Source organism: Anopheles funestus, chromosome 3RL (assembly GCF_943734845.2).
Source record: "Anopheles funestus chromosome 3RL, idAnoFuneDA-416_04, whole genome shotgun sequence".
NCBI lineage: Eukaryota > Metazoa > Arthropoda > Insecta > Diptera > Culicidae > Anopheles > Anopheles funestus.
The window spans coordinates 30,055,143-30,067,539 of NC_064599.1; the positions used below are offsets into that span (position 1 = coordinate 30,055,143).

At 40.4% G+C, this 12,397-nt stretch overlaps 1 protein-coding gene across 2 annotated transcripts in view; it reads right to left on the reverse strand.

Moving 5' to 3' along the window:
- Positions 1-12,397, reverse strand: part of LOC125767863 (uncharacterized) — a 267,326-nt gene that overhangs the window by 42,467 nt on the left and 212,462 nt on the right. The gene's annotated exons all lie outside the window — the stretch shown is intronic.

A 12,397-nucleotide genomic window follows, 5' to 3' on the forward strand; every position in this document is an offset into this window, starting at 1 on the left:
TAATATTTTTTGGAAAATACTGATGTACTATAGGCATACAAAAATGCATATTTTGTTGTTAGAGTTATCATAATTAATATACAACAAATATTTTGACTTAATTATCGCTACCTCTATCCCATAGTTTCGAAGAACCGCCAAAACGTCAGTAGGGGTAAACAACTGCTGAATTTGAGATTTGGTGTTACGATTTTGAGGTGCTATCTTACTACTTTGAATTGGCTTTCCAGACTTGAATACTGTCGTGCTTCTTTCACTTTGCGTTTTACGAATTTGAAAACTCCCATTATATATTTGAACTGGGCTGGAAAACCCTGTAACGCTCTTAACCTTCACATATGTTCACGCTAATCAAGCGTTACAATTATGTTATGCCTTTTTTTTTCGCTAGCACAAAATTTGATAATACTTGTGGGTTTGTTTGTTTTATGTACTGACGCAAGCTGGAAAAACTTCCCGAGAAACCACAAGTTGGCTGATTGGTGGGTTGAAAGATTTTTTTCCCTTCCAAATCTCACCCTACTCCTTGCTCGAAAGCTGTATACCATTTAATGTGCCGCCCTAGTCGTTCTAATCAATTCCAATACACCCTCCGAGCGGGGAACATGCAACGTGTAACCAAACACATCTGTTTCGATTTTTGACGCTTCACCAGAGACACCACAGATTCTGGAATTTTGAGCAATTCCCGTCCAAAGAGGGTGTGCGTACGACACGCACTCAACTGTTGATACGGCCCACCGAGGGAAGAAGAAAAAACAAAACTCACCAGAATGTGACGATGTATGTCACAGCCGAGCATAAATGCGGCCGTTACTGATGTGGAAAAAAAACCGGGAATACAGCAAACCCAGTGAGGGACCAAACTAGGTGGCCTCGAATTTTTTGCACATTGAGTCCCTCGAAGAGCAAGCTCGCTTAAAAAGTAGCTCAAAGTCAATGTTAATGATGGGGCTATCGAGCGACAGTCGTTTATTTCTGCGAAACTCATAATGCGCTGCAACAGATCGTTCTGCTACGTGAATCTCTTACCCGAAACGGATGTGGATGAGCGATAAAAAGCAAAACCCAACAGAGAGAGAGCGAATGAAACCGAGTCAAAAAATTTATATATAACACGGTGTCAGCAGAAAGTCATAGAACCATTGCACCGGGGGCAATTAGTTGCGGCAAATAATTTTTGGCCAAAAATAAATAAACATTCCCTGATGATTTGATGACATATACGTGTCCGGAGTCACATACTTCTTGTCGGGATTGGTTTTCTTTCCACTGGACCGTATGTCTGGTGCGCAAATGTGGCATGTCCTTCCTTACGAAGCGTTGAAATCTTTTTCATATTGCATCCCCGTTTCGTCGTAATATTAATGTAATGTTGCAATGGAAATTCTCTCTCAGAAAAAAAAAATAATTTTCATGCGGGTAGGTACAATTGTCATACGTAAAAGAAGAAATAAAACTTTATACACCATAAAGTGGGTGCGCACACTGGGACAAAAAACATAAAATCAATAAAACCGACAAAAAATCAATTTTTTTTTTGGAAGAGCATGCCAAAAATCGATAACTGGTGTGACAGTTTTGGAGGAGTGCCATAGCAATAAAGAAAACAAAATTTGCTACACGCTTTCATCGTTCGTTCCATCGTCTGTCAACATAAAAGTGAGCATAAAGATCGTAAAATTTTGCAACCAAAAATAACCCCCCTCAATATCCCTCGATCATCCGATTGTGATAAACTCAGATATAGTTAATGTCAAATAAAACAGACAGGTGTGGTAAAGTTTTACTGTTGCTGATTTTATTAAGAAAAAAAAAACTCTCTCTGTGTGTGTGTTTTTATGGAAATTAATCACCTCCCCTTACATGGATGCATTGCGACAATCCATTACCGGATATGGTTTGCTGTTACAAACGAAAAAATCCCAAACTTGTATATAAATCGTTTTTGAAAGCGGCAAAATGATGTTTTCCCCCAAACAGTGCCTTTGTTCTGATGCGTTTCCGATCATTCATTGAATGATAAAATATTCCCAGCATTTTTGGTGTGGGGACCTGTTTAAAAGCATCGTTTGGTTGATTTTTCTGCACATGTAGATCGTTCCGTTAGTGATAAAGCACCACAGAAAAAATAGTCATCTCGGCAGGGTGCAGAAAGTGAGCGAAATGAATTCAACCGGCAGTCAAAGTTTTACGGTGACCAATTAAACCGGTGTTGTTGTTTTTTGTGACATGAGCTTTATAGAAAAAAAAAACAGCTCGTACGACATAATGCGAATTCAGCCGATCAGTCCTTGGACCACCCAGTAGCAAAAACCAGCAGCAGCAGACTGGAATTGAAATTGGCAGCCGGTTGTGTTGCTTTTTTTCTTCTTTCTCTCTCTTTCTCTCTCTCTCTTCATCTCTTTTTCTCTCTATCAATCCGTCTTATCGCACCTGGGAAACCGGTGCCGTAAAAATTGCGATTAAACGTTTATGACAGTCATATTTTCTCGTCAAAAAGGCTCAATTTTGATATCAATCGATGCTGCCGTATCATTAATTATGGTGAAATGAGACTGATTAAGGGTGACTTGGGGAAAGGAAGAAGGACAACGAGTTTGGGAAATAGGTATAAAACATGCCATGTACGCCATAGTAGAACAGCTCCACGGCAAAGGGATTTTGTTGGAAGGAGGGTGAAAAATCAGGTCACAATTCAAGGAAACAAATTCTTTACATACCTTGTCGATGTGATCTTAGTTCGTTGATATCAATCTAAACCGTGTCATCAATTACGCATAAGCTTCGGTCAAAATCAGCGTTTAATATTTCTGTTTGGTTTTCTACAAAAACACACACACACGCCCGAAACGGGAACCGGGAGAGTCAGACAAAACCCGACACACAAAACCCATTCCGAAGCTGGCAGAACCTGTTCCAGCTCTTTCGTTGGTGAGAAGTCAAACCTTAAAGTGTATGTTATCAAGTTCAGTTAACAAGATAGCTGTCAGGGAGATAGCAATCTACCAACCATCCAACTCCAACCAGGACAGTCGAATGAAAATGATGTCTTCATAGTTCATGGGCTACTACACCGAAGAAAGCGACACAGTGGAAACATTGAAGGGCTAGTCGCTGGATAGCCACCGCTGGCTAGGAACCAGTCCACAACTAGGTAGTCAAACAAACAGATCCAAATCTGGAGGTTTCCCGCAATGTTGAGAGAAGGAAGTAAAAGAACAACAGGAAATTGGTGGCAATGGAACATGCTCACAGCAAGAGCTCGATGACGTCTTTAACTTCTTCTCGGGGAACATGCTAAACTATATTTGGTCAACATCATCCCATGTCACCAGTGTGAGGTGGTGGGCTGGTTTCCCGAAAAAAATCCAAATTCCAAAACACACGGCATGAGCTGGTTTTTGGAATAAATCATAAATTATGCCCCGATCGGTGGTTACTTCTGTAACGCACACTCGCAACCCGTGATTGCTAGTTTCGAAGGTACAAAGGTTTTACCGTAAAAGTGTCATTAGGTGACAGTTGACACCCTGTTTTCGGGAGTGGCGCCAGGTCGGGACGGTTTGTAAGTCATGGCTGTAAATGTTTTACTGTTTGTTTTGTACCACAGGTCAACTACATTATCATAAATTGTTTCAGTTCTTGACAGCGCTGTTGAAGGTATGAAAGGCTTTTTGGTTGAACTCTCGTTAGGACTGAAGCGTGTATTAAGAGAAGTTTCATTGATTGACAGGCAGCAAGGTGATGAAGTTTTGTCGTTTATTTTAAGATTAGATAAGAATAAGAAGGAAGAAAAGCTATGTATTGAGGCTGAGCAAATAGTTTAGTCGGTCGTGCTTCCACATGCCTCTGAGACTTGAACTTTATCCAAAACTGACGAAACCCTTTTAGCCCCATTCGAGAACAAGATGATCCGAAGAAATTTTGGGCCCGTTTTTATGGAAGAACAATTGATGAGTTGAGAAATCAAGTTACAAATCTGTTCTGAAGTTAATTAGTTACAATTTTAATTTAGTTACAATAATTTAATAAGATAAAGATAAATAACATACATCAATAAACGAACTTAGACATTGATAAACGGAGAACTAACAGGCGAGAAAGTTTTTTTATTGTACATTGGGTGGGACTGGAAATGGATCATATATTATGAATCGCTTCCATATGATTGATTATTTAAAACGGATTTTTAATTTCATTAATTGAATCGCAACCAGCTCAAAACAGGACTAGGAACGATATACAAAAGCGATTGTTGGTCTTTCAGAAAAAACGGATGAAACATTTTCTTGAGATTCTCAAAAAGTAATAATTTTCTCCCAACACAATAGTAAACTAAACATGTAAAAAAGTGTTCAAAAAGTAAGAAATATAAAAAAGATCACTAAATATGGTAGTATAAAATCAATTTTCTGACGCAAAAAGGAAATATACTGCAGCACGGTAAAACATTCAGCCTTAATGAGCAAAAATCTATTTCAGCCTTATCAGCCACAAATAAAGAGTCGTTACGAAAATAAAGTATAAAGAAGAACAGCTTCTCGCCTCAAAGACAACCAAAATTCTAGCAAAAAAAAATGACTCTTATCAAAATACGCTACTAAATTTCCGTGACATATCAAACGCTGCGCGTGCCTTATGAATATTTTTTTTCGTCAGGAGTACAATCTCTTCGCTGCTTCAAACAACAAAGTTGACAAATAAATCATCCCTTTTCAATGTGACATTGAATGTGCATCCAATTTATAGATTCCTCGCTCGCATACATACGCACGGGTAAGTGCTTCAATGGACACCCGTTCTCCGTTCCGTTTGCGCAAAAAGAATTCGAGCTTCTTCACAAAACATTGTGCATTGGTTGCTTCGGAATCGAAAAAAAAAGTTTCTTCGTTCACTCGCCATCTAAATCCCACAAAACACGTTCCTACACGTTTGCATAAACAGCCAGGACCGCGCATCATCGTATCTTTGTAGCGCGAAGAGGAAGAAAAAAAAACAACATCCCAACAGCAACGATCGCGACACAATCAAGCGATAAATCCAATCACCACAATAAACATTTCGTCACTCTTTAAATCACGCCGTTTGTGGTCACATTGAATGTGGTCGCCGCTGGTATACGATACGATGGTACACCTTCGTACAAAAACCAGCATAATCCGCGAAACGCGAACCAACGATCGTTTGGCATCGTTGGCCAATCGGTTTCCAACAGCCACATTGGAAATGGTCAAGTGTCCGGCCTTCCGGTTTTGTTTGTTGTTGTTGCGTGGCATTGCGGGGGAGCATTCTCTACCGACCGAGGTAACCGGTTGTGGTTAATAAACTCCCGGATCGAGTCAAATTTTCATACAATCGGCCTAACAAATGAAAAGCCAATCAATTTTGTGCACCACGTTGGCGAAAGAAGCAAACCGATACCGGCTGCGAGGCAACCAAGGAAGTGGTCAGAATTCCATTGGCATCAGGTTGCTACGGCGGCCTGTGACGGCGTGTTGTTGGAAATCCAACTGCGGTGAAAGATCGATCGATGTACCGATCGATGCAATGGTTGAGTTTGATGGTTTTTGCATACGACGGGGACGACGATATGCCAAAGCTAACCAATTTCTGCTCATGATCACCATCGATCGTGTGTAACATTTACCATCCATTAGCCAAAACTTTCCGTTCGCACGTTACACGCGGCGCGCAAAACGGTATGCGCGAAAAAGAATTATGCTTTTCGAGCTGAAGTAAAATGTTAAATCTTTGTGACAGTGGTTGGATGAATGGTTTGTGATTTCAAGTGTCTTTCTAAAAAATTTATTTTATCTCACAAAATACACCACATATCCGGGCTTAACGAACCGAACTCGAGCCATCAAAGTTAGTAAAGGTTAAATTAAACAATAAGTTCAATAAGGACTTTCTAAAATTCATCAACGAAAGAGGTTCGATTTTTTTAAAACCATTGAATAGGTGGATTCATTTAAATGAATACCTTTATTCGTATACAAACACACATGTCATTTGAGCCACCAGTGAGCGGAACATGATTTCTTGCGTGTTTTTTTTTCTCCCCTGCATGTGAACCGGTCAATTCAATCGATTCGATTGGTTTCAATGCCAATGTTGGAATAAATTAGCAAGCTTTTCCCTATCGCGTATGGCGCTTGTTGGCGTCTTGCGTTTTTTTGTTGTTGATGCTGTTTGTTTTATAATTTACTTAAAGGACCATGTTTTGTATGTGCCTGTGAAGGAAAGGGATGGTTTTGTGGCTGTTGCGCTTCGACGTAATGTGACATTTGGCGAGAGAAATGTTGTGCGACTGTAGTTTTGCATATACTATATGCTAACGCTTTCGCAGAGTTTTTTTTGTTTATTTTTATGCTGCCTGCCTGATAGGATGAAAAAGGGTGACCGGTTTTTGGGACACTGGACACATTGATAATATTTTCGATGAAAGTGAGTTGTGTGTTTTCCGTACGTTATGCCAAGAAGGAAAACTCCGTTTGTTGTCCATCATAAAACCATCAAAATAATAGAATATTTCCACCATTGTTCATAATTTAAAGTTCCAGAATCATGTGATAAAATTTCCAAGTCAATATACCGATAAATAGCGAAGATATAACCATAAGAATAGATTATATAAAATATATATAAAAAACTCACTTCTTTGTCAGAAATGTGTGTATTTTTAATTAAACATGTCCGCCATTTTGTTATTAATTTAAAATTTCTTAAATCACGCTCGACATTATTTTGTTGAGTTGTGATGATTTTTCACTAATGATAAATTTTTAGTTCTAAGACTTTTTACGTTCCGAACAAAATCATTTAATTTTTCTATTATTTTCCATCCGTTTTTCATTTTTACGCTCTGTTGATTCCTTAAAACAGAAGAATATTTTAAATTTGTATTTTTAATTGTATACCTAGTGTTTTTCCATTGGAAATTTTTTCAATTAAATCCAAGACTTATTCTTTTCAGTTTAAAAAAAAACATTAGTTTATACAAGACACAACAATTTAAAATTTTAGAGAGATTAAATATAACTAGTATTGTATAATAGATTTATCACCTTCTACAAATTGTCAACAACATTACGACAGGACATTCATTTAACGGCGTGCGGAAGAAATCGTTTTGCAATGCGACATTAAGCCTACACTTTCGCAATACAATGCAATCTTATCCCTTCGCCAACATGCCAATCCATGTTTCTCCTCTAGCAATTTAGGCGTTTATATTCTCACCTTTTAATCGCATCACTTAACAACCTTGATTGGGCTTTAAAAGCCTACACTCAATCTTTAGCAAAACCAATCGCCGCTCAGTGCATCAATTGACACTTGGTCAAGTTGGAGTTTAGTGTCGCAGTGACAAAAGCGATATGTTTTATGGCCGATATCGAAATAGGTGCCATTTTCTCTCGAAGCGTTGCAATTATTGTATATATTGAATTATTGAAATTAATTCCCATGAAAGCGTTTTTTCGGAAATAAAACTATAATCGTATATACAATTCAGCGTAAGATGATCATTCTTATATGGTTTTATATTTGTAAAGTTATTTGCATGAAATGAACCTTCAAACCCGTGCCATTATCGTTAAACTTCTGCATCCCCATAGCCTAGTAGGACATCTTCTTCCTTTGACGGAAAACACATCCAACACGACATCGCACTAATGAAAAATTAATTCACCTTAATTGCATTTTAATTAAAGCTTCACCGTCATCCAGTCTTCCAAGGTACAGTCGCGGCCCGTGTCAGTTTGTAACCTACATTCCGCGGTAGAGATGAATCAGTGCCGTCGTTTGCAAAACTGTAACTCGTACGAAATTACCGCACCTTGGCAGATGAGACAAACCCTACCCGTGGATACGCTTTGATGATGAGCCGATGAAAGCTGTACGATCTGCTTTAACCACACTGTACGGTAAATACACGAGGTAAAACAGGTGCTACCGAGGAGATGCACCATTAGCTTCGATCGCTGCAGTAGGTGAATGGAAACCTGTATCAAAGTACAACCGGCCGTGCAACCTAGAACGGTTTCATCGATTAATGCGAACCGGTACGGGACTGACCTAATCGGAACTGATCCCGTGTCGATTCAAGTGGCTTAATAGATCTTAATTAGATTACGCTACGAGAAGTCGTAAACCAGTTGCGTTGTGATGCAATTGTTAGCGTTTTTATGTGCATTTCCGTTACAGTTGCAGCGAAGTGGAGATCAAGCTCTCGATCATACAGGGGCGGGAGTGGCGAAGATGTGACATGCCTGATGCATGGTGTCAACCCGATGCAATCTAATCTTCAAGATCATCATCATTAAAGGCATCTTTGAAGCAAAGCATTTTAGCAATGAAACAGCCGCGATACGATACAATCCTTTACGGTGACATACACAAACGCATAATATTTTCCTATCACCCATAACGTCTCTATAAACAAGTTTTAGCATCGTTCATCAGCTTTGTTAAATTAATAGTCCCACCGATTGAAATTTAACTGCCTGTGTGTGGGCTGGTCAATTTCAGACTGCCCAGACGGACAAAACCATGTACAAAAGTTTTTCCTCTTTCATCCACGCGCATAAATGAATTTTCGATCACATCGGTGGGCAACTGCAAACCGTACGGTGAGACCTGAGAATTATGGATTCCACTTTTATGGTGTCGTAAAGTGTATGCAAATCATGCTGTAATAGGCTCAAACTAGCCACCGACACAACCGCCAATGTCGATCGATCACGGGGCTGGAGGTTGGGTCGATATTGGGTGATCGTGTCCCGGGGATCCCGTAATGGTAGGTGAGGTTAACAAATTTGATGACTTGGGGAATTGGTTTTGAAATTTTCCGTAATTTATTACACACTTCGTATACTACGATACCGTATACTACGATCCGATACCGTTGCGGATGACAGTGACAACTTGCAACCGTGGAAATGCACGCCAACTGCAATTTGATCCATTTCGGTGTGGTAAATGTGTGGTGATCGTGAAGGGAAATAAATGTTTATGTGTTACCTTCGCCCGGGAAGTATCATATATTTGCTGATCTATAAAAATGAGATCAATTTCATATGATTGCAATAGATGTGGAACGATGAAAGTGCTGTTATCAAACGTAAATAGCAGTTTGGAGCTACATTTACATACTTTTTAGGGCAACTTTGTATTTTTTTTTCGAAAACTATATTTATTTTTATTGGTTTAACATATTTTCAATCACTATTTACAACCGAATTTATTGATTTAAAAATATTTACATATGCCGTGGAGTGGTTGTTTCCCTTCAGTCGCATAATACGCGCTGATCGAGGACACGATGCGAAAATAGCACAGTTATTACGCCACGCCAAGGGTCCAATATTTACGGGAGCAACATTCAATCGGTCGGTGACTAAGTGCCAGAATGATGGTGGTAAAAACAAAACGCCATAGCGAAAACGTGATCACACGTCAAAAACGGGGTTCCGCGTCTACGGACTTTGCACCATAACGGGTGCGATGGAGCAATCGATTTAAGGTTTTTAATAAGCCCGCAGGATAATTGTCAATAAATAATTAAAAATTCCGCCTGTCTTACTACGGGTGCGTGTGTGTTCAGCCTGACCCACCACACGCGTGTAAGTGTTCCTCTGCCTGTCAGCAATAATACTGGGAGAGTTTACCTGGTACTTACGTACACAGATCGAACGTTCCATCTAAACAGTGGATCTCTAGCGCGGGTATGTACGGTGGCACTTTTGCGATTGAACGTGGTCTAGCCACCCCCCAATTCGACGAGACTAGCGAAAGCAGAAGTCATTTGCCAGTCTGGTGGACAGTTTGTAGATTTCCGTCGGTTATCCCGGGGACTCCTTTCGATCGATACAACCGCTAGATGGCGTTACCGGTAGGCGGTAACTGAACATTTTGAAGAATGATTAATTTGTACCTAATGCCAATTTGCTGGCCAGCTGAGGGCTGACTTGCGTTCCAGACGGAGAGACGGATGTTGAATTGCTAGGCATCGGCACCTCAGACGGGGAAATTGTTTTCATGTCAGGCGCGCGAACTAATTTCAATTTCAAAGTACAGAGTAATCGAGAATTGTGTCTGTTGCCGCGTTGACTTCCCCCGTAACGGTTGTTAATTGCGAGCAAAAATGTTGGGGCTTTGTGTATGATTTATTTTTAGCTAGAAAGTTTTTATTTTTAGCTAGAAAAGATTGTTTTCAATTAAGTCTACAACTTTTGTAGGTTTAACGGGAAAAGTTAGGACATGAAATGAAAGGCTTTTTAATTCGTTCACTCCTCAAAAAGAGTGGAACCAGTAGAATCGTTCATTTTTGCCTTCACTAATCGGAACATCCCATATTTCACGGTTGGTGTTGCCTTGGGTCTTGAGTAAACCATTGTCAAATATCAAATATTTCTTGTGAGGAACAGTTCTTTTGAGAACTGATGACCCCGAATCTATCTCGTTGCGTGGAATTATTAGTTGTAGTTTAACAGAATCGATCGCTACAAATTTGTTCCGATAGGATCTTTCCATAAAATAACACGCGAGTATGAAAGCTATAACACGATCATCTCCCATTAAACACGGGGTAGTAACATAACACACCAGAGATGTTCAAAGAACTCTTCCAAACGAGAGAGAAACTTGGTAAAACAATTATCTTTCCCAGCTCATCAACTATCCAGTCGAACGAATAAGCAGTTTGAAAGTGAACGTGTACGAAACGAACACGAGAAACATGAAAAATGTCGCTTCGGTTTAACAAACATTGTCCAACATTTTCTAGGCAACCCATTGACAAGTCTGCATTGGAATGTAGCTGCGAACGACTGGAGTTGCACCGTACATTCAGATACAATTTTGCAACGAATGATGAATCAATGAGTGTTCGTGTCTTGTTGCCTATGTTGCGGTTGAAATCCTTTCTCATCCTTGCAAGTGGGTTTGGATGCAAATCGGATTCCGCCGAACGTCAGCGTGGGGGAAAAAAGGTGCTGAAAGCTACAAGTGATAAAAATCTAAGAGTATAGTCACTTCCAAGACATGTTCCATTTTTGTATCCCGTTTCTGAGGAACTGCCTCAGTTCGGTGGATGGTGGAAAAGCGCGAAAGCGATGCTCAAACGCTCGTCGACAAGGGAGTAAATGGTTCATTAATCGACCTCGACATGTTTTTCTTTTGGTGAGTTGTCTTGAAGCGATTGTACTTGGGAACGCAGACATCGACATGTGCTGTGCAGGAAATACGTTCGACGTCCTGTATGTGGGTAGCATTTTTTTTTCAATAAAAGAATTTATTTTATTTTATTTTTTTACAAAACTAAAAGCGAGATAAACCGTGATAAAGCATCACTTAGACAACAGGATTGATGATCGTTCCCGTAATTTACATACACTTTCAATCAATTTCAATGCTCACGTAATATCCACGGTTCGCTATCCTGCATCATGCATGGTTCCCTGCGATCGATTGACCATTACCTCACCGTAATTCATAACTGCTTCCACTGCCGTGTGCTATTCCTAAACACTTCTTTTCCGTGCCTGTAGGGCATTGGGCCATGGATAATTAATTGAATTAACTGTTGATCAATTTCGCCGCGCACTGTATCATTGTTCGGGGCAGTGGGACTCCCAACAGTTTCAATGCATTTTCCGCATACAAACCCCAACGAAGATGGAATACCACGCAGCAAACGAAGGAAAAGCTACGTCGAAGAAAAGCAACGTAACCGGCTGTGCCCGAAGTTTGTGCAGGAAGATTACCGAGATTTCGTGGCCAGCTCGAGGCCACAGTCCCGCATCCGCGGTTACAGCCCGGTTGGAACGTTTATCGATCGTTCCGTACGGACCAATGGCGGGTTGCCGTACACCCGCCAGCTTTTCCTATCCTTTTCCACACGAAATCCCCTCAAACAACAACAACAACCCGGCTCGTTTATTATTAATGAATCGATCGGTACACTCTTTATCGGCCAATTTCTCCAATTTAGCGTCTAGCGTCTGTCGTACCAGCGCGTCGTAACGCGGCGTTTAACGCGTTTTTCCTCCTCCATCCACCCACCCACCGACGACATCATGTGGCTTAAGCGAGAGTGTTTGAATGGTCGCGCAGGTCGCCGGATGGTTCGCGCATCCGGACGTTGACCAGACAACCAAACAATCCGTTGGGAATTCAGGTAACGGGTGTGCGTTTTTTTTGTCGTCGTCTCTCTGGTCCGGGAAAAACGGTCCTGTTACGGGGGTGGAAAAGTATGGCCACGGTTCACCCATGGGAGAGAAAATGACCAAATGCTTCATTATTATTGGCTTATACTTCAACCGGCCTAAGGAAGCTTAATCTAATATGCATGGAAACAAAAAGTTGTCGTAAGTTTGTATAACAATTGAGT